General features: G+C 38.4%; 1 protein-coding gene across 1 annotated transcript in view; it reads right to left on the bottom strand.

Moving 5' to 3' along the window:
- The window catches only part of KCNQ5 (potassium voltage-gated channel subfamily Q member 5), a 90,665-nt gene extending 76,582 nt beyond the window's left edge, over window positions 1-14,083 (bottom strand). The window contains exon 1 of the mRNA XM_026090009.1: window positions 13,999-14,083. The gene's annotated coding sequence lies outside the window, so the exon portion shown is untranslated. The remainder of the gene's footprint in view (window positions 1-13,998) is intronic.
- Window positions 14,084-23,214: the final 9,131 nt, after the last annotated feature.

Here is a 23,214-nt window from a genome sequence, read left to right as displayed (position 1 = left end):
TGCACTACCATTAGCCAGTGCTATTTTCTATGCTTGCTCAGTTATACAAAGATGAAAAAGTCACTGTATGCTCGAAGCTTGTATTTGAAAATCTCTTGTAGTATATGGTCAGGCAGAAATTCTATTTCTCTCCCCCGCCCCCAAGCATATACATGTACTCCAAGGAAAATTCATGGAGATACATATTCAGAGGAAGAAAAAGAGCAAAAGGATATTTTATCCTTTTTCGAGGGGTGGAGGGAAGAATATAAGATTTTTCTGGGAGAAACAATGTGAAATGTCTTTGCTCATTCCTTGAGAAAAACAGTTACCATTCCTAGCAACTTTTTTTTTTTAAAACAATTTATGCATAGTGATAGTCTCTCAAAACTAACTGAAGTTTCTACTAATTAAGTAAAATTTAAAAATAACCATTGTAGGTTTACTACAGTTATACTAGGCACTTACTATAGCAGGTGAGCTCAGATACATTAAATATGGCTCTGTGCACTGAAATGCTACAAAAAATTGCATGGTCTCTCTACCCTGATTTAAAAAAACCCTTATTTTTCTACACAGGATTTTTTTCTACATATATCAAATTTCTCGAAGGCTTTAAAATACGGTATAAGGTATAATAACAGGAAAGCCACTGAATAAAATGGAGATGGGATTTCACACTTATTTTTGCATTTTCTGAAATAGTGATGTTTCAAGATGATCTTTTATATCCTGGCCATCCTTACTTCCACAAAGAACAACTGATTTTAAAGGGAATGTCACCATGAATAAAGTCCACAGGATTAGGCTGGTTTTGATGCTTCACTGTAGGATTTCTGTGAATTATTGGTAAGGATTCAATTCACTGATAATTCACCTGATTCTGACTCCGCTGATAGCACTATCAATTTGAACTCAACTTTCCTGATGTCAAAGGTGTTTTGTCTGTGTAAAACATGTAAAACATGTAAGATCTGGACTTTCAGGTTATTGTTAAAATGATAGAATTATGATTCTGAAATAAATTCTGACTTCTCATCGTCTGAGCTGGTCAAATGCTTTCTTGAAATATATTCTTCCCAGAAAATGTGAATGCATTGAAACAGAAACTCTTTGTAGATGTATATGTGCCAGTTTTGTTCTGGTATTTTGGGCTGGTTCAGGTTGAAGCCAGAGAGACACATAGAATTCTCCACCACTGTGAAATAAGTAATGTGTTGGTAATCAGTGCACTCAGTCACGATGTAACATCAAATCTCTGTCAAGGTTAGTTCAGGCCAGAGAATGACATTATTTTTTCCTATGGCAGCTGCACAATCACAAGTTCCTAGCCACATTTTCTTGGTTTTCCATGGAGAAAAATTGAAAGGGTTCATCCCAAACATCAGGATTAAAAAAAAAAAAAAAATTTGGAATGGCTTATTACAAAAGTAAACATAAATCTAGGCCTTTAAATACCTTGTTTTTAGATCCTTAGAAATTGAAACAGAAAAGGCACACAACTGAAAATATATGCAACAGAATAAATTATTAGACTTCATATGATTTTTAGGCTTGCTGTAGAAGTGATACATTCCAAGTATCTTTGTCCTATGTTTAATGAGACGGAACCACATTAATCTTTGATTATTCATGAGATATAGAATAACAACATTTACTTCAGAATGGGGAAATCCTCCACGGTTGATAAATACACCTTCCTTTAAAAATTCAGCAAGGCATGTTGAGCTAATAAGTGAATTTAGATTTACTGAAAGCCTAACCCTTCCCTTCCTATGAACATCACCAGGCACTGTAGGGATGCCCTGGCCTTTGCCAGTTCTTCCTTCTTCCCCTCTACTGTCAGCCCTTTCCAGTCAGAGCTGCATCTGGCCCTGCACCCTGATTTGTACAGTCACCACAATCTGTAACTTTTTGGGGGATTTAAGCTCACAGGTAGCTCCCCTCAATAACTGATATGGCGCATCTGTTGTCGGTTCAGAAAGGGAAAGTCTTTCCTCCTTCCTGAAGCACTGTCCATCCAGCCTGATCTCACTCTGAAACATTTCTGCACACACAGCTCCTGTTAGCACTGGGAGCTATGCATACGCAGGAGAAGCAAGGCTGAAACACACGCGTTCAAAGATTCAGTTGCTTTTGACATAAGGAACACAGATGCCAGTGTGTTCCTCAGCTCTTTTTACATTGGCAAGTGCCTTAGTTGCTCTGCCACTGGAGCAATCTAGGGTTATATACATGGCAGGAAAGGAAAATGAGAGGTCATCCAGATCAAGGTTTGTATTAACAAAAGGTCCTGGAGGACTCTAATGTACAGGGTTGATAGTTAATTAAATAAAGCATACTTTCTACAATCCAGTTGCTGTGAGTACTTTTTATTTCTTGCCTATCTAATTAGGATAAAAATCACGAGTTGTTGAAATTGTCTATATTAGTATGCTTCTCAGGTAGTTTTCAATGATAAGGATTTCCTCAGGCATAACACTAAAACAGCTAAAAACTTTTTATCATAGCTTCCTCATTAATTAATATAATTGCTTATTAAAACATAAAATAATCCATGGATAATTTGCTGCACTTCTACTGCTAAAATCAGTTTCTCTGGTTCTAGGCCATCACTTCACGGAATTAGTTCTATTTTAGTGACGAGAAAAAGACTAAAACTGAGCACTCTGTACTGTTCTGCTTAGAGATAGAAGGCTCCTGGTTAATATGCAATGCATATATGAGCCTAGGGTTGTATATTAGAAACTTGCCCGCAAGAAAATAGCTCTGCTGTTATTTTATTTGTACATCTTGTATGGAAGTTATATTGTTATGTACTCTGAAGGCTAGTAAAGCAGGACAAGCTTCACACTGATGTAAAGAGCTGCTGCCTTGAGCTCACAGCAGAACTGGGTCTATACATGACATTTTCAGGAGCCCAGTAAATGGCCTAGAACATATCAAATGAGTCCTCTGAAATAAGCTTTAATAAACCCACAAATGCTTCCATACTGAAGTCAGCACCTGTGTAGTGTAGCTGCACTGCAGACACTCATCTAGTGTAAATTAGCATAGATTCACTACAAGAGAACAATAGGAGGAATAGAACAATAGGAGGAATAGAAGGAACAATGTCATTTGATATCAGCTCAGGAACTGTCACCTCTCCCTAAAAACTCATAAACAGGAGTGTCTATTGCTTCCACATCAGTTGGAAAAAAGGGAGAATAAACATTTTTTCATCTTTTAATTTATGGATGACTCATTTAACAATGTCACCGTGTTAACATGATTAATAGTTGATACTATTCTGAACAGATATCATCAGGATGCCCATTAACTAAGGGGAAGTGTAACACTACTCCGTCTCAGAGAAACCTGAGGAAGGTTTGAGCTTTAAATAGTTGTGGGGCAGAAGTTGGTGAAGGACTAGGGACACTTCTGTTACACTGGCCAGGTTCCCGATTAAAATCAGCAGACAGTAATATGGGCATACTTTGCTGCTCAAAATAACAGTATAATTCGGACATATTTGCATTATCCTTGCTCTAACATTAGAAGCTAAGATTTTTGAAGAAAGCAGCTAACAAGTATACCTACGCATGTATATGTACACTTTAAGAACTACATAATGTTTTAATTCTTTCCAATTACAGTTTAACAGTGGGAGAGGCAGCCATAAATCTGAAAACATAACCTAGAACAGATCCTATTAGTGGTCTATAAATCACAACCAGAGATTTCAGTTCAGCTCCCAGTGCAATATCCAATAAGCATGAAATGAAACTTATGCACATTTTTGTCATTTATCAGTTTTATGATGAATGTGATAGTTTTACAACACTTGCTTTTTAAAATTATGATTAAGGTTTCCCATGTTGATTCTACGTTAATAGAGGATTGTTGAGAGATCAATTTTGTGCCTTTTAATCTAATACACAGGTACAAGTGTATTCATATAATATTAAAAATCCCAATGACATGCTTAGTTTGAATTAGCCACACATGTTATATAGGACTTTTGCTATCCAATTCTCCCTTAGCTTTTTGTTTTTATTACCTGAAATGGCACATATCAGTCATGTTTTTTCATTCACTTACTGAAAAAAAAACCCAGAATTTTTTTTAACAAGTAACAGCAGTTTTGAATCAGACAGTAAGAAGATGCACCAGAGTTAGGTAGCTGCTATTTAATTATGTATTTCAACGTCTCTTATAAACACAAGTATTTACCATATTAGAACAAGTATCTGATTCCTAGCATTGGGACTGAGCTAGCCTTCCTCAGCGGTCATGAAGGAGGACAGAAATCCTCCTGCCTCCCCAGATCAGGCCACAGCACATGGGCAGCACTTCCTCACATAGCTACTGTGGCCCAGCAGCTGGGGACCTGTGATGCTGACGGCCACGTAACCTCCTGGGTCAGTCGTCGAAAGCTCATCCCTTCCTGCGCGTGTGCCCCGTAGGCTAACCATGGTGCTTGCCAACAGGAGGAGGTATCTTAAGGAAGGAAGGTGCAAGGTTTGGCTCAGTCTGGGACTGACACCCGCAAGCTGCCACCAGCCCTTTCTGGGTTGTGGGGGCCGTGCGCCGGTGGGATTTTGCGTCCTACCTGTCCTCTTTCCCAGCAGCCATGCTGCCAAGGGCCCGTTTGGCAAATGGCTCCAATGCCAAATGCTCCCAGCGCTTTGGAAAGGGGCTGGGATTCGTCGGCGAGTGCTGGCGCTGCTTGGTTCCCCGGGTCGGCGAGGACACCTGCCAGTGCAGAGCCGTGCCGGTGGGCACAGCCACTGAATTAGTACTGCATCATGAAGGGGATCCCTGGCTTGGCGAGCTGCAGAAATACTATCGAGAATTTGTGGTTTTCCAAAGGAACTGGATCATCATCTGAATCATTTCTGCACAGCTCATGTAGTTCTACGCAAAAAGCTTCAAAAGCACAAAGGTTACAAAAATGGAGCCAGTTTACCAGGTAACCAGGAGGTTACCAGTTTACCATGTGAATGTACACATAGGCAAATATATCCAAAAACTCCTTTTGGCTTTTGAATTTTGGCAGACATGAATCTTGTAGGAACACCCTGGTGATCACTGGACACTCTTTCAGACTGCGAAAATGGCAATGGGAAGTGTTGATTTCTCCACCCATTCCTTCTGTCCTGCTCTTCTCCAGCTACAGCATCATCCTTAAATATGGTGCTTTCCAGCTCATCTCATTTACATTCACTGCTCTGCTCCAGATCATTTGTTTATGTGTCAAGGACAACTATTCTTTTGAGAGAATTCCTGAAAGGAGATGACATCACTAAAACACACACTATAGAATAATTTTCTACTTTCCAAACACATCTTTGTATTCTGGTTTGTGCTTTTTCACATTTTTTCTGTAATGAGATCAGCTGTGAATGGTCTCATTTTGGTTTTAAAATATTATGCGTATTGAAAACAATGAAACTCTGCACAGCTATATTCAAGCCTTGCATTTCCTTTGTGATTTGTTCACGCATTTTTTTCTGCTGTAGTCAAATTTCTGATGTCACATGTTACRGGCAGATGATCAAGCACATGTCTCTGTAGCAACACAATTCCCAAATCTTCCTCCTGAAATGTTTGCGAAAAATTTGGTATCTTTTGCTGTGTCTAAAAGAAATGCAGAATGGGTGCCAGAACCAGTACAGGCTTTGAATCCTTTTATGCTCTGGCAATGGTACTAATTTTGTATCTATGCAAGGAGTTTAGGCAAATTGTTATTGCTGAACACATGTAGGTGAATTAACTGGTAACATTCAACATCCTAGAAAGTGGAGGGGGATAAGATATATATATATTTTTTAAGTCTTTGTTCTTAGCATTTTAGAGTTGTTTAATCTGAGAGATTTCAAACCTATTTTCTTCCAGGTCTGYTTCTGCCATCACTAGTTATTTTCATGTGTTTTGAAAATGTTATTTGCTTTCTTTATTTTTAAGTTATTTCAAGCTGCAATTTCCTAGTTCAGAAAGCCCATTAACAAGGTTTCCCTAGGAGTATACCAGTGTGCGCTGCGACTACTGGGAGACCTACTGGCATCTGGGATGAGATACACTGAAATGTTTCCAGCACCAAACACATTCAGAAAGTAATTTCAAGAAAGCACTATCTGCCAATTGGTAAATTTTGACAAACTGGACTTAGAGTGCACTTTATCCAGTCTGTCAAAATCCTGCTTGGGCATCTAGTTTCTTGAAGAAATTCACTCCTGTCATCTCAGCAAACATTTCTGTTACTTGTACAAGTGTTCACTTATGATATTTTTATTCAATTTCTTGGGTTTAGTGAAAAACTTGACATGGTCTCCTCTTTTCACTCCAGTAACTAAACTGTGAAATCCAGTCTACCAAGTCTTATGTTTTACAAATGATGCCATTTGCTGAGTTTTGCAGCTTTTCCTATCACCTTTTTTCAAGGCTTATGGAATTTTGGCCTCCTGGGGAAAAAAAACAACAACACCTCCACATCCTCTCAAAAGCATATACATATATCTTCACGACACATTCATTTCCTGCGATCATATCTTCATATGGTGCAATCAGCCAATTCCTGTCTGGTTCAGGTTTGATACCCAAGTTATTATCCTGCCCATGACATACACCCTTTCCTTAGGCACTCCATGGAGGCCTAACAGTTTAAAATGAGCAGTGCTTGTTTTGCTAATCCATCTCTGTATCTCACCCACGGTTCACAGTCCTCAGGACTGGGCTCAGCTCCAGAGTGTGCATGTGCGCATGCCTGTGTCTCTGTATTTACCATCACCTGCACTTTAAACGCTCTTTGGATTTTTCTGTTATAGGTATTTCTGTTCTTGATCCTTATAGATAGTTTTGATATTTGTCTATATTTTGTTACCTCTTTGCTTGACTTCACAGCTTTTAAACTGAGTCTTGTGAGCAGGTTTCTTCTCTCACTTGAAGAAACATCACATTTAGACTGCAGTGACTTCTGTCTTTACATGCTTGTCATATCTGTGTTTGCAAAGTGACTGAGTGGATTATAGTTTCTGTAAGTTACTTAGATGGTGGGCATTTTCTGGACTTCCAGACAGCTTTTGTATCACTGATGTTCTGCCTTTTTCAGCATTCTTTTCCTTTTGTAATTTAATCTTTTGTAGACTTTTCCCTTACATATTATTTATAACCATGTACTTTGGCTTCTCTCTAGAGACATACGCTGCATTTCCATTTGGCAAATCAATATTGCCTTTACAAGGGTCAGGTCTGAATTTCTAATAGAGTTTGATATCTATCCTTTTTTACTGTTGCAATCTAAACTATCTGTTTGTTGGCCACTCTAACAAGGTAGTTCTTGTTATCTCTATTACAAGTTTGGATCCTTATCAAACTTTGGCATAAAGCCAATAAAATTCATTGTAGCAGCATCTAGTATGATGGAAAACATTACACTTACAACTTGGAAGTGGTTTCCCATGCTACCTTGTTATCACTTAAACTGACAAAAAAAGAAGGAAGACATGTCATGGAAGAACAGTTGTGCGAGGAATGTTGCTCATTTGTCCTTAAAGGAGGTCAAGGACAGCTGGCTTGCTTCTTTAGCATGATGAGTTGATTAGTCTAAAAGGAGACATGCTCTCCCCTCCTCAAAGAATTATTTCCATACTAATCTGGATCCTGACACCCCATCACTACCATCAAATCCTCCCCATTTTTCACTCTTAAATCTCCAAATCCTCAAGTCATGAGTATTCTCCCAGACAAAATGGCCTCTTGAATGGCTAGAAGGCTCTTGTCTGAATAAGGTAGACTCCTCTCCCTCTTAGGAATGTGTTCTCTGTCTCTGAAGCAATGCTACTCCTTCCTGTGCTGAGAAAAAGGAATCAGAACGTGATCCTTAACAGAACTAATACCCCCTCTCCTGACTTTCTGCATATAGCCATAAAATTTCATGGACAAGATAAGCTAAGTGACATCTCTTATATAGAAAGAGATAACAGAAATACAGGAAAGTATATTGTGCCTGTTTAAAAAAATCAACACTGGCTTTCTTACTACAATTTAGTCATTTTAATGTTAAAAGTGTAGCAGGTCATGAGTTGTACTATGTTATTATGTACACCACTGCTTGTGGTTTTCTTGTTTCCATCCATCTTTTTTCATTGCACAGTATCACCCTTTTCTCTACACATACTCTGTTCATTTAGAGGGAATGAGAAAAAATTTCATGGACGGTATTTCACCCTACAGTCAATGAATTGTGACAACTCCAGTGATCTTAACAGTATGCAAAAAATGGAGATTTCTTACTGAAGGATAACTCGGTGGTAGTTCTGTCTGCCTGGAAAATGCTCTGACAGTTACTCAGAAATTCCATCTTGCCTCCTACTGCATTTCCTGGTGAAGGCTATGGCACCTGAGGTAGCTGTTCACAGTTATCCTACCTTCTTTAAGTGATTCAGTTAGGAGATTTTTCATTGCACTGATTGCAGAACATGTATATTAATGCTGTTTAGTCATCTTCAGCCATCAAACATTTAAACTTTCCCAGTAGAACTATAATAGATTGCATTTTTTTAATTATAAGAGAAAAATGATCCCATTCAAATGTGTGATTTTTCATTCTTCTCTTTACAAAGCTTGTTTGTGCTTCACACAGAAAAATAGAAGAAAAGAAAGGACAAAATGTTTGGATGATGTAATCAAGCCCAGAACCATATCACTAAGAGTTTTATGCCAGTATTGAGACTTCTTTTGTTCTCTGATATGTTTTAAGTATATTTTATCATTCTCAGCACTGTTGACAACAGATTTTTCATAGCTACCTCTACAGTTTTGTAAGCTGTGCCATGTTCCTTTGTTATGAAAACATTTTCATTGGTACTTCCATCTCTCTCCATAGCTATGGTGTGTGCCTATTTGTTTTAGAGGTTGGTTGGTTCGCTTGGAGTGCCAACACAAGCTCCTCCTAATAATTTTTAGTTTTGGGAAAGCGCATCCAGCACTTACATTTCAAGTGAGAAGTCTTCTGTTTGCAAACAAAGATTCTCATGTAGTTGTAATGAGATCTGGTCCAAAATTTTATAACAATGGCCAACTCTGATTTGAGGAAATCGAAATACATAATAGGAGGGTATCAGTTTCATCAGTGAACACATGAAATCGATTATTTTGATAAGGTTAAAATATATTCTTTCAAAGCTAACAAGTAGTTTATTATGGTATGGTTGAATTGTTTCATTCTCATGTTATCACCTTATTATTACTAGTGTATATGAATCCAAATAAGATTGGAAATATGAAGGCATTGACCTTAGTAAAATTAAATTCCCCTCTCTTAGTCTGACTTTGATAACATCAGTTTCACATATCTGACTGATGTAATTTTTCAGAGATTTCCATGTGGAAATTCTGAAATTTCAACTCCTTGTTTTGATTTGGGATGAAAGAAAATATATTCCTGAGAAACACTGATTTTGAGCTTTGACAAGCTCTAGTGAACTCAAAAATCACTGATTTTTAGCTCAGGGATCATTTCATCTGTTTCTCTCAGGAGAAGACTCAATGATGCTGCAATAACATGTGGTCTATATAGTACTTTCTTTGTTAGAAATATATCTATAATTGAAATCTCTCAAGATCATCCTGTTTTTCCTTACATGCACTGCTAGCTTGTCCTACAGAGCCAGTCATCCATTTCTCTGATCAGGTCTGGTGGTCTTTTATCCATGTGTCGTATGATGATTTAAGCTCCAGAGCTTTTTATGGGCCAATAAATTTAAACCAAAAAATGTTACTTTTTTGAATAGAGCACTATCCATCTCCCTTTTTTTATCCACTCTGCCCAGCCTTAAAATTTTGTAGCTAGGATTTATACGATTATATCTCTGCAGATGGATGAAGACAGTTGCACATTCACTGTCATAGAGCAGAGAAATTGAATATGTGTTTGCCTGCTACTGGGTACCTATACCCTATGTTTTTTTAATCGGTGTTTCTATGTTTCTTTTACAGGATAATAATAGAAAAGATGAACTTAGGAAGAACTTAATTACTAGATGCACTTACTACACTATCCTTTGGGAATCATGTAAGTGACCACAATACATGTAGAAGCTACTTTCACCTACAGTACACTATCTGCTTGGGAGCTATTTCTGCCTGAAGAATGTGTTCCTAGAGTACATTTTCAGAGGCCTTTATCCTACAGAACTGGGCAAAGTTTTCTACCCCAGCCTTCTTGGAGAAAAACACAAAACAGATTTGACAAAATCAGTCCTGCAGAAATTCACAGGAGTTTTGCAAACTCTTCATCTTGATTAAAAATGAAAATTATGAAAAAAAATGAAATGCTCTGTCACTTCAAATAAAAATTACATTTCTTTTCCACAGTCTCAATTTTACTTTTAAGCCAAAGCTTCTAAAATGTTCAAATACACAAAGAATGTTTTATACCAGGTCAAATGATATATTTCATCTGATCCAAGATTTTTTTTGGACTTTTCAGTTTGCCAACTTTGTGGGTCAACCCAACATTATTTTATTTATTTTCTTGAATTGACAGCAGACAAACAGAAGTGAACTAGTTATTCAGACAGCTCTAGTTGCAAGTGTTCTTAAAATATAGAGAGTTTGGTCATGAGAGTGAATGACCTCCCATTCCAGATATACTCCTTCTTGGCTATCTTCCCCAAAAGATTTGATTTCTGCCTTCCCACCCTAAGTTTTACTTCCCTAGTGTTTATTATTTGATAAAGTGCCAGCAAATGAACTTGTAGGAGATCAGCAATACACCAAAGATTATTTTCTTGCTGTGTTAGTTGGATTCTTAAGCTGCTTGTGGCTTTTTTGATGTTGTAGTAGATTTTATTCTACTGTCTGTCTGGGATATATCACTGTTACAGCTTGAGTGCCAGAAGTTGTGCGCACAGATGAGGCTAAGGGATAATTGTAATTAGTAGGTATAAGGAGTTATCTGATGCTCTCCCTCTGGTTAGACTTCTTATTATTTCTGGGAACAAATCTAACAAAGTTCATTACTGATATAACAATAGTTAGCATATATTTAATGTATCTATCTGTGGAACTTTCATTTTCAGGGTGAAATGCCAATATTATGCATTTCCCTTGACAGGCCCCCTGACAAGCAGAAGGTGACTAGGAATACAGTAGTACTTGTTCAGACGACAAAACCAAAACCCTAGCTGCCTACAGGAAAATGCAGTGTGGCAGAGTTGGCTTGGTGCTGGGAGCAGCACTCAGGAGTTTCTGCAGTCCAGAGGAGTCCATTAACCTACGCTGACACTCAGAAGTCCTCAGCCAATACTGTTTTGCCTAACCAATTATTTTCATTGAGTTACTGCACAAAGTTGTATTTTTCTGAAAGAGTATTTACGATGTGGTGTTTAGGAGATATTTTTCCTGCTCTCTTGTAAGGTGAGGCTCAGGGAAATTCATGGAACTGGTTGACTGCAGAAGAATAATCTCAGCTCCTCTGGCCTTTCTGAGAAGGAGGGAAAGGTTTACTTACCTCATTTACACTTTTCTCTTTAACCTTCCCGTGTAATTGTGAATAGCTGCAATATGTCAAAAGCTACCGGTTCCAGTGCAGGCAGCAGCTCAGGTAGCAAGCTGAAGGGGCATTACATTAGCTTTTTAGTCAATTAGCATGGCTCTAGGGGACATCATCTGGAATAAATCTCTGAAGCAAACAGTTCACAGAAACCCAGCAGGCAGCTCCAGAGATTGTTGCATTTCTACTGTACTTCGTTAGAAAATAAACATATAGCTTCCATCTCAAGCACRAAGCAAAACAGTGCTAAGATAGATCTCTGATAGTTAATACAACTGTCTCTACTAAATGACACATTTGCAAGAATTGCACAAATTACCGCAAGTAAAAGGTTGTGAAAACTTTAGTGACGGCAATTATGTGTTGGCACAGCCAAACAACTGTTCCTGAGTTAATGTAAAATTGTAGTATTTTATTAGTATGTGTTTGCAAAAGCCTGTTTTGATAACATTGCTAATATCAGCTAAGGGTTCAGTATGCAGAGAAGAGAGTAAATCATGCATTGGCAAACTGGAATAAACCAGTCAGTTTTAGCATGCTTCTGGAACTTCATACTTTGCTTTGTTTATGTTTTTCTCCATTAGAGACCCACAGCAGGAGCTGTAAAATTCGTCATTGCCAGATCTATTCCTGCCAAGGCTTGTTGAATGCACTAGGATATAGCATAGAAATGTTGGGCCAAGCTACTAAAACTGGTATTGATGCTTTGAGGATTAACTATCCACCTTCTTCCTCCTCAGGGTCATTTCCGTATTCAAAGGGTGGCACGTGCAGGCAGAATTGCTAAGAAGGACAAAGTCACTGAGTAGCTTCTCAAGTGCCGGCAGTAGGAAGAGTCGCCATTTCCCGGAGCCCCTCTCCCCATCGGCGCAGCCCCGCTGGGGGCACCAGTGGAAAGACTGACGCAGCAGCTCAGGGCTCCCAAAGGGGCTTGCTGCGCCTGGACCGGGCGCCCAGAGTGACGCCAGGACTCCCCAAAGCTCCTCCGCAGCCAGGCTCCTGCGCAAGCCATGGCAAACCACGGGGAATGCGCTTATCAGCCATCTGAGAAATCAGCAGTAAGCATGCAAACAGTCAACAAAAATGCGGCTCATGGGAAATTCGGATTTTATGTGAGAACAAATGGCTTATCTTCAAGAAATTTGCATAAGTGTACAGGGAAACAGATTACTTGTCACAAAGCACCTTCTGTTATAAGTAAGGTATTTTTGGACTAATCAAATTTTCATATTTCATATACCAGAAAATCTTAGCAATTAGTATAATAATTACGATAATAGAATTAGTTATGGAACATTCAGACAAACTTCTATTTGCAAAGTGTTGTTCAAATGCATTAATAATAGAACTAGATACGACTACAGGATTAAATCTGACTGCTTTTAGCTGGCTTAACGCCACTTGATCTTTTCTGGAAGGGCTAATGTGGATACAGGAAACAGAATACCACATTTTGCATGCTTCTCCCTGTATTAATGAGCCCTGCTAAGAAACAGATCATGAGATGGAGCAGAGCACCACGCTTCTGCACCAAACCCTCTTGGGACATTTGGTTCAGGTACCTCGATGCAGTACCACACTGTGCCATAGAGACGTACCATGCACTGCAATTATCCTGTCGGCCTGCTTGCTCCATAACTAATTAGGGAGTTGTTCTAATGAGTAGGACTTTTGGATATATACAGTGATGACAATTAAAATGTTGGCATTTGTCAACAGTTACTTCAGCAGAGGCACTACCTAACAAGCCACAGTCTGCTGTATACTTGGAACTGAAATAACCATGGTAACTCTGGGTATCTAGTGACATTTTAATGACCACTGCTTATCCTCAGGCCATCACTTGCTGAACTAAATGGCACATCAAGCAGCAGATGAATAAAGTGGCATTTATACAATGCATGAAAAATGTTAAGCACTTTTACGGATTAAAGCCATTTACAACTACCTCAGAGGGGAAAAAAGGAGAGATAAACATATTACAAAAGCATGTATTATGAAGAAATAATGAAACTACCACATCCTACTGCAGCAACTGCCAATAAGAAGTCAGTATCTACCAATAGCTAGCACAAATTGGTATCTAAGATACCAAAATTATTTCCTATTTTAAGTATAAGTGCCTCTTACTACATACTGACTTTATAAATGGCAGCAGCAGTATCAAAGGTCTCTCATGCTCAGTCACTGCCAAAATGCAGTAGAAAAACTATTAGTAACAAAACACAGCAATTCTCAAGCAAATTCTCAAGCAGAGAACAAGATGAAATTCAGTGTTTTATTAATGCTTTCATATCATCTCAGACTTATTTTTAAAGAACAATATGGTGGAATCCTCTATTTTACTACTTTCCACCACACTTATGAAAAGTTTGGTTTCTTAAAGCATTCAGTAATTACACTATTCTCTTCATGGTGAGGAAGAGAATTTGTGTGTATATTAACATATCTGTAAAACTGCCTTTAGAAGTTTCACTTACCAAAATGAAGAGACAACCAGAGGCAAGTTTTGTGTGTTCAGGAATAGTAGAAAACACAGACAAAATCAAGCAACCAAACACAAGGAGAAAACTGAAAAAGAAAGAACATTAAAAATTGTTAGTATCTTTTTTAGGACACTGACTCAATATGTATATTGATCCTGCTTCACCAACAGTCTTCATTAATAAAAAGAAATTCAATTACTACTTAGTTCATTAAGGACATTAGAATAGCCTATTCATAAAACTACATACTTCTGGGCTGCACCGGAACAATCTCTGGTAGACTTAATGGAAACTAAAACACAAGAACCAAGATTTTCTTCATGAAATGACCCAGTTTACACAGTTATTTTTGGTACATTTATCCAGTTCAACTACTCTTAGTGGCTCTAAGAAAAGATCATCAATAGGAGAGATCTCTCCTCAGTCTGAAAAATCATTTCCCCCACAAGCGACTACAGATATCTGCTGTATAAGCTTATCAAAGCTCATGTTGCATCTAACTGCCATACACAACAAGTGCTTTTCATTTTTACCATCTTAAACAATTTCCTTCTGAACAACAGACTTCATGTGCAAACTAGCAGAGATTCAAAGGTAGCTGAGTTATGGCATCATTGTCCTCAACGACCAAGTTCCATTTTGGGAGCAAACTTAAAATCATCCAATCAATTAAGGAAATTAAAACAAAGGAGTGAAGCTAGATGATCTTACACAAGTCACGGGATCCCAATTGGGAAACATGCCTGCAATTTTGGCCGTGTGGATGAGCTTGCTTGTTTCATGGGACTGACAGATACATGCAGGCAAAGCAATGCATGGACACATTGCTCAATCTCTTTACAAGGAAGATGCAAACAGCTGGTGTCACTGCAGAAATTTTTGCATATCCCATGTCTGACCCTTACAGCATACATCACATACATGGTATTTACAGATGTGAGCCTGAAGAGCTGGTATCGCCCTGAGGCCTATATCAAGGATGATAAGGAAGTTCCTTTGCTGTTGTACTGCTTTGCCACTGTGCTGGTGAAAACCTGTTGTCTACGAAATGCATCAGAAGAGAAGTTCGTATCACCAACGATACCATGAACTGACTATAATCAGTAGTCAAACAGCACACCGAATAAGATCATCTAATGTGCAAGGCAGTGTATATTCTACAGTTTATATTCTAGCACTTGTACTAGTTTTTGTAAGTGGTAATAATTGATTCTATCAATTTTTTTGCTATTTCCTTCTTCAAACACTTGTCAGTCATGCTGCCAATCAATCAGTCACAAAAGGACAGATCTTTGGATCCTGCCTGAATTGCTGGGAACCTGAATTGCTGAATTGATAGTAGATGCTCTAACTCAACACAAATATGCATTGCAACTAATGTAGAAATATACCTGCAATAAAGTACAAATGGCTCCTTCATGATAAGAAGGAGGTTGAAATCTCTTCCAGGGATAAAGGGAAGAAGTGTATAAATTACTGTTCTATATAGATGATGCATACATTCTTCAATCTGATGCATTTCCATTAACGAACACAATCGTTATTCTGAAGACAAAGCAAGCAGCTTTTCAGAAAAATGCCTTGGGGTCCTGGTGGACAAGCTGAGCATCAGTCAGCAGTGTGCCCTTGTGGCAAAGCAAGCTAACCACATAGTGAGTTGTATTAGCAAGAATGTTGTCATCAGATCAAGCAACGATGTCTGGAGTGCTGCGTCCAGTTTTGGGCTCCCCAATACAAGAGACAAACTGACGCGAGCCCATTGGAGGGCCACCAAGATGTTCAGGGGCTGGAGCTCATGACGGACAGGAGAGGCTGACGGAGCTGAGTTTGTTTTGAGAGGAGGCCACGACATGTGATTGTTGTCTTCAACTATCTAATTTTGGTTACAGCGAAGAGAGACAAGGCACAATTTGCAGGAAGGAAAATTATGACTAGCTATAAGGAAAAAATTTCACAGTGAAGGGGGTTCAGCACTGGAACAAGTTCCCAAAGAGAAGCTGTAAATCTCTGTCCTTGGAGATGTGCAGAACTCAGCTGGAAAAGGCCCTGATTTAACTTGGGAATTAGCTCTGCTTTGAGCGGAAGGTTGGACTAGATAATCTAGAGAGATCCTTCCCAACCTAAATTCTTCTCTGATTTTAACGACTAGAAACAGACTTCACAGAATCACAGAATCACAGAATCACAGAATCGCTGAGGTTGGAAGGGACCTCTGGAGATCATCTAGTCCAACCCCCCTGCTCAAGCAGGGTCACCTAGAGCACATTGCACAGGATTGCATCCAGGCGCGTTTTGAATATCTCCAGAGAAGGAGACTCCACAACCTCTCTGGGCAACCTGTTCCAGTGCTCTGTCACCCTCACAGTGAAAAAGTTTTTCCTCATGTTCAGGTGGAAGCGTCTGTGTTTCAGTTTGTGCCCGTTGCCTCTTGTCCTGTCGCTGGGCACCACTGAAAAGAGTCTGGCCCCATCCTCTTGACACCCTCCCTTCAGATACTTGTACACACTGATAAGATCTCCTCTCAGCCTTCTCTTCTCCAAGCTAAACAGGCCCAGCTCTCTCAGCCTTTCCTCATAAGAGAGATGCTCCAGTCCCCTAATCATCTTTGTGTCCCCTAATCATCTTCAGTATCATATTATTGCATCAGCCCACACTTTCACTTCAGGAGCTAAAATTGAACTTCTCCTTATAACATATGGACTTTTCAACAAGACAATAGTGCCTTAGTGTAATATATCTGTTACATTCAATGAAAATGTAAGTCCATTTTTATTACAAAATTTGATGTGCACCATGATAAGATATTGGAAGCAAATTTTGTCGCATACCACTTAACCACTGGAAAGACGTTCCTGCCTGAAAAGCAAATCCAAAAGGAGCTTGCATATAAGCTCTATTAAAAACTAAAGATAGATAAAGATAAACCAGCAATGGTTTCATAGTACCTAGGAGGGTAAAGCAGTGTCTTTTACATGCCATTGACAAGTCTTTCTTCAAGACCACAGAAAGGTAAAGATCAGCAGATATATGCTTAAAGTTTTCATAAAAGCCTCATTCAAGTGACTATGATTCACCTTGTGACCAATCTTACCCCTCCCTCTCCCCCTTTTTTTTTTTATGGAAAATCTCCCAGAATACAGTTTCAGCTGCTCAAGGGCTTCAGACCTATAATTAAGTCCTACTGGTACAGACATAAATGCAGTTTCTCCCAGTTAAGGCTTACATGGAGGGCAAAATAAAATGGAGAAGTGACTGAGAATCTACAGTAAAAGGATGTCATTTCCTTTGACGAAGTTTTTTAGTTCTGAATCAGTTAAAATAATATTTTCTTGCCTCTTTTGCATTTAGGAACTAAAAATTGCTCTTGTTTAGTTGTATTCCAATAATACCAATCAAAATTGAGGCCCAGTTGTACTGGATCTTGTCCAAGCAAGTTTTCATTTGGAAGAGATCTCTTATAGCACAATTATAGAAAACAGACGCTGTAGAAAAAAAAGAAAGCTTGTTGTTCCCATATAGCTGGTCTCCATAGCTGGAGACCACTGCACAGAAAAGGTAAGCGACTAGCCTAAGGCTACCCAGAAAGTCTTTGGCAGAACTGTGGAATAAACCTGAACCTTTTTCTTTCCTAGCCCAGTCCTGCTGTCACAAAACCATCCTCCCCCTTAAGCGCTTAGGATGAATTGCCACACTTCCTCAGGGCTGTGATTTAGAAGATCAGTGTGGGCAAAGTCTTGTTAAATTGGAAAAGTGAGTCAAGAGAGAGAACCAGTACAGTTAGGCAGTGCATTAATCAAAATAAAGTACATGTTCAGGAAAGCCAGGTGCACAGTTTAGATTAGCACCTGGGTAGGCAAAGTTTTGCAGATTATCCAAGAAAAGCAGAAACAGTCCCCACAGTAATACCTAAGAATAGTCTTGGAAAGATATTTTTCCAAACCTCTATAACCTTTTGTTCTCATTTTTTCCAGAAGCTTTACAAGAAATGGGGCATTGTTATTAATTATTATCAAAGAACAGAAGAAAAATGTTTGCATTTATCCACCCACGCCTTCAAATCTTGCCCCTCTATCCCTCATTCCTCCCTCCACCACCACACACTTTTTTTTACTGCCATTCAGCACATTATGTCTAAAATTAGACTGTCAGCACTTTGGAGGAGGGGAGAAGCTCAGTCCTTCTATTAGCCTTGCAAAGCTAAAAGCATACTTTTGGGTGCTGTAAAACACAACACTAGCAACAAAAGTAAAAGATTTAACTGTTCTGGAATATTTTCTGTAGTTTATTTACCACTGATGCGCTTTCCTTCAAATTAAACTAATAGCCAGGATTCACCTTCTACCTTTTTTAATTTTAATCTGCTACTTGGGCAATGAAGTGAAAGTGCCTCTCCATTTCCACGGCAAGATCTGAAGGCAGGGAGGATGCACGCAACGCTTATTCCCTGGCTGGCCGCTAGCCAGGATCCGAGCAGACTGCTGGGGYGCCGCAGAAGCAAAACAGTAAGGCTAAGGTTCAAATGCCGCAGTCGTCCAAGTGCACCAAAACTTGTTCCTTGCTATCTCAGACTATTTCTATGATGATGGATGAAGTGTAGAGGATTTTATTAAGCCCTGTATAGTCATCTGATGCTCCTTAAAAGAGGAGGAAGTATTTTCAAATGCCAGCATTTGAACTGTGTGCTATAATACATGCTATACAAGAGGATGCTGCTGTAGGTACACAACAGTACAAGGCAAAACACAATGCAATTATATTTGGCCTCTAGTGGTTCAATCTGGATCATATATTTGTTCAGGCTCAAAAAAACAGATGGTCTTTTCTCATGCGTTCAGTATCAGAMAGTAAAACATATGCCTTAGGCAGCAAGTTTCCATAAAATTATTCGAGCACTGCCATAGTCTTATATTTTATCAAAAGCAGCAACTTCCATTTTGTTTCAACAGTAATCAATTTTGATGCAGCTCCTTTCATCTTATTCCCCTGCTTCTGAAAGCATACACTAATTGGAGAAAAGCCAATTTATGAAAGATAATATAACTCAGAAGCTTTGATATTTATTCAATCCACCTCTCATAAACTTTTCTTACTAGCTAATTAGGAAGTACCAATTCTTCATTTATTTAATTTTCAACAGAGTTTTACTATAGTTTATGATTTCAGGGATGGTCATATGGCAGAAAATGTTCAGTTTAAAAAAACTGTTAAAACATTACCCAGGGAATATCATCATAAGCATAAAATATGTACCAGTGAAGATCTTTAAAAGCTATTTTGCTACATTATTTAGTGCTAGAATTAAAATAATTGGAAGTTAAACATCTGCAAACAGTTTTGTGACCTCTTTTGTAAATAATAAAAGTGTATCACTGTTAAAATGGCATAATTAGGCAATTAGACCACCAGAGTTATGTTCCAGTATTATTTGAGCTCTAATTTAATCCCCATAAAAGCAAGGCTATTTAGGATTATAACCATAGCTGTTTGTAAACCACTCGCAGTGCCATTGTCCTGGTATTTGTATGTAAGGGGAACAAGTGTTTGAAAGCTTTTGCTATTCTTGACTATGCCCAGAAAGTAGCTTTTTCTCTTCCCACTGGTACAAAGTCAGAACTAATGAGATGGCTGCAAACCTACAGAAAGCTGATTACATTCGGGAGATCTGAGTCTACAACGAAGCAGGCAGAGCTCCTCCGTAATCCCTCTGACAGCCAGAAACAGTCCTGGAGATGTTTTGTTCCCAGTGCTCAGGATCTTGCTGGGTTGAATACCATGTACCACCTTTAAATTATTTTTAATTGTTAAATACATAAAATTTGTGGGAGGCACTAGGYAAGTAAATATGCTCCAGATTATACTGAATGTATGGCATCAATAAATTCATCTGCTGCAATACAAATTAAAGCTTCAGGTAAGTGGATGCACTCTCCAGTGAAAACTGGAAGGAAGAACTGGAAAGGAAGGAAGGAAGCAGGTGGTCATCCATAGCACTGTTTTACTTTTCATTGGAACTAATAATTTGGGTGAAGAGCTCTCACAAAAAGCACAGTGAAAGATTTTTGGTAAGTGGGTTGCCCTACACAAGATCCCTGCTACAGGCTATTGGTACTCTYACCCCTCTGAGTTTGTGGGAAGGGGAGACTTTATGGCTTCAGTGTGTCGTGAGGCTGATGGGGACAGAGAAAAAGAATGTCTGCTGGACTACCAGGTTATGAGATGCAGGAGTACATGCCTGCAGAAGAATAAAAGCTGTGAGGCCTTGCCCAAAATACTGTTTTTGACCACTAACTTGATAAGTAATGCGAGCCAGTATTAACGGAAAATATTTTGCTCAACAGGTTTTTCAATCACTTGAAGAAATTGTATTTTAAAAGGAATCCTGTCTCCCTTCCTGTCTGAAATTTGTCATTTTCAGAAGCCGCACCATTTTACAAGATACAGGAACATACACATGCCACTTGCAAGGCCCTAAACTCTCGCAGGGGAGAAGGGATACCTACTCTCAGCCTGAGAGCTGCTACACCACATTATGTCGTGGAGCAAACGTACGTGGCTAAGACAGGACTGCAGGCAGAAACCAAACAGCTCCAGTGCACCTCCACACGCTGCCTGTGATCTCAGAGCAGCAAATTCCTAGAGGCGGGTGGAAATAACCTCACCAATAGGACATGGAAAGACAAACACTAGAGCATTTTCCTAACTTCAGAAAGAACTGAAAGTGAAAACATCAGCTAGTGCAGGCTTGAGGGGGAGATGTACGCAGGTCCTATGATATCTCCCTTAAAAAGCAATCTTTTCAGCATTTCTATAAAGCAGATAATGCACTGCTGACATGGTGGAAAAGAATCCAGTTTAACAGTTTTGATAGTGCAAGCCATGTGGATTAAATTTTCCATCATTTATAGTTTCAATGTGACTTGTTTATGCAAGAAAATGAGATATGACAAAGGTTATTACAATTTGTTAAAAATGTTTGACAAAAGCTGCATGGAGAATAAGCGCTCTTCCATAGAAGAAAGCTCATAAATTTCTCCTGTAAGCTTTCTTTAAAATGACTTGTACTTCAACCTCTTTTTCAAGTGGAAGAGCGTAACACATTAGGGCTTGATACTGTGTTGCCTTCTATCCTGAAACCAACACAAAAACTCTGTTTATGGAGAAATGGAATAAGGTGACCTCCTTGTCTGAAAATGTGAAAATAAATTGTAGGAAAATTTAAGAATAATTTTTGAGATAAAATAATCAAGTTGTAGCAAACCCATTTTTTTAGATGTTCTGTCTTCCAATCATTACCTTTTTCAGAAATAGAGAAATTTGAGCTGAATTTCAAGACTGTTTTTTTTTTTTTTTATGAACCGAGCTTGCTGCTGCTGCAACTGGTTTGAAAAGGTGAGTTTTGTCAGGCTCTGTTGCATAAATTTTATTCAGACAATATTTTATTGTTCATTCCTGTACTGGGTATTTATTCATTCTAAAAATTAGAATATAAGTGCTATACATCAAGTATGAAAGAGGTTGAATCTGCAGTGTCAAAAAAGTGTTGTAGACCTAAACTGATCTTTTCCATTATATTTTTAAGGAGTAAAGGAACAGTCAGTGTCTGCTAAATGATTATCTTTGGCCTACATTGACAAAGCAGTGAAATGGCTAAAACAGAGGATGTATTTAAAAACAGATAAAATATCTTAAATACCTAGGGGACACCAAGCAACACATCATTCAATGCACATTTAATAATCTATTTCATCATAGAGAAAATATAAAACTTCAAGGTAAATTTATCCAAGGATCAATGAAGCATGTGAATACATCGGTAGTCAAAAGCTGGCAATTCTTTTGTAACCTTAAGCTTTTTTCTAGATCTAGATCTTGCTACTAGATCTTTTACTAAGGATAGGATACTTCTGGATGTCAAGTTACTGTGATGGAAAGTCATTATTACACTTAAGGCCTTACCCAAACACTATCAAAACAGTGCATTTAAAATATGAGCTGTAATGTTCTGATCAGCTAGAGTATTTCAGCAGTATTTTACATCTTCATTAAAGATAAGGACAAGGAGGCCAAGTCTATTGAAAATTTAATCATTCAAATTCTGGTGCCTGCTTGGCATATTTTAATAAAATGCTCAGGATTGAATGAATTGCAATGTTTGGGATTAAGAAAGGAATTTTTCTCTAAATGAACCCAACAGGGACTATGGTAGGTGAATACTGTGGGTATAACCCAAGGATCAGCTGTGCATTTTCATCTAAAATATGCCATCCTATTGAAGAGATCTAGAACATAAACTACTCTCCTTATTTCTCCTAATTCTTTCTTGTAGAATCACGGATTTTGCTTTTCTCTAGTGCTGGCTTTAAATTTATTTTTCAGTGTCCTATGGCCAGTAGTATAGAGAATTAAAGGAGTTCTGCAGTGGAGGGGACCACTCAAATACAGTCATGCAAATGTACCAATACAGTACATGAGCGAAAGGAAGTCCTTTTCATTGTATCACTCAACAAGGCCTCTTAGTAACCCTTGGTTACTTCTATGATTTTTTAAAATTCCAGACATGTAAATAAAGTAGTACACATGAATCTTCCAAAACTACCTTTCCAGACTGCAAAACCCACAGTTATTATGGCAGCAACTTTCACTTTCGTGATAGGGATGAAGAATCTATGGGATACATGGCTTTGTATGGGGATTCCACTTTATTTGCTGTCAGTAAATGCCATGAAATTTCATATGTTACCAGAATAATGGACAGGACAATAAACCATGCATTTTTGTTAGAAAAAGGTATTTCCAACGGAAACATCAAAATTCCTGTATATAACTGATGTGTATTGTACCACACTTCACTATATCTCAGTCAGTGATGGCTGAGGGAGTAATGATACAAAATGATACATTGATCAGATTTAGAATGACAAATACCAGTTAATCTGCTCACTTCATGATGCTTTCATTCTGTAGCTTCATTAAGAAAGGAACAGTCAATCACCTATTTAATGTACTGAAATACATAATAATATTTTTAAACACACTGTTCAGGAGAATGAGGATAAAAGGGAAAATTTGTCCTGACCAAAAACATATATTGATGATGGAATTTCTAAAAATGGTAGGCATAACAACAGTATTTAAAAGGCCATACCACTTTATAGCCCCAACAACTGTCATGGCTACCACAGAAATCTAAGCAGTCACAGATGCAAGGGC

The sequence above is a fragment of the Apteryx rowi genome, unplaced genomic scaffold (assembly GCF_003343035.1).
Source record: "Apteryx rowi isolate R43461 unplaced genomic scaffold, aptRow1 scaffold_84, whole genome shotgun sequence".
Lineage (NCBI taxonomy): Eukaryota > Metazoa > Chordata > Aves > Apterygiformes > Apterygidae > Apteryx > Apteryx rowi.
Note: the sequence above shows the minus strand (reverse complement) of the source record. Positions and strands in the feature narration are given on the sequence as shown.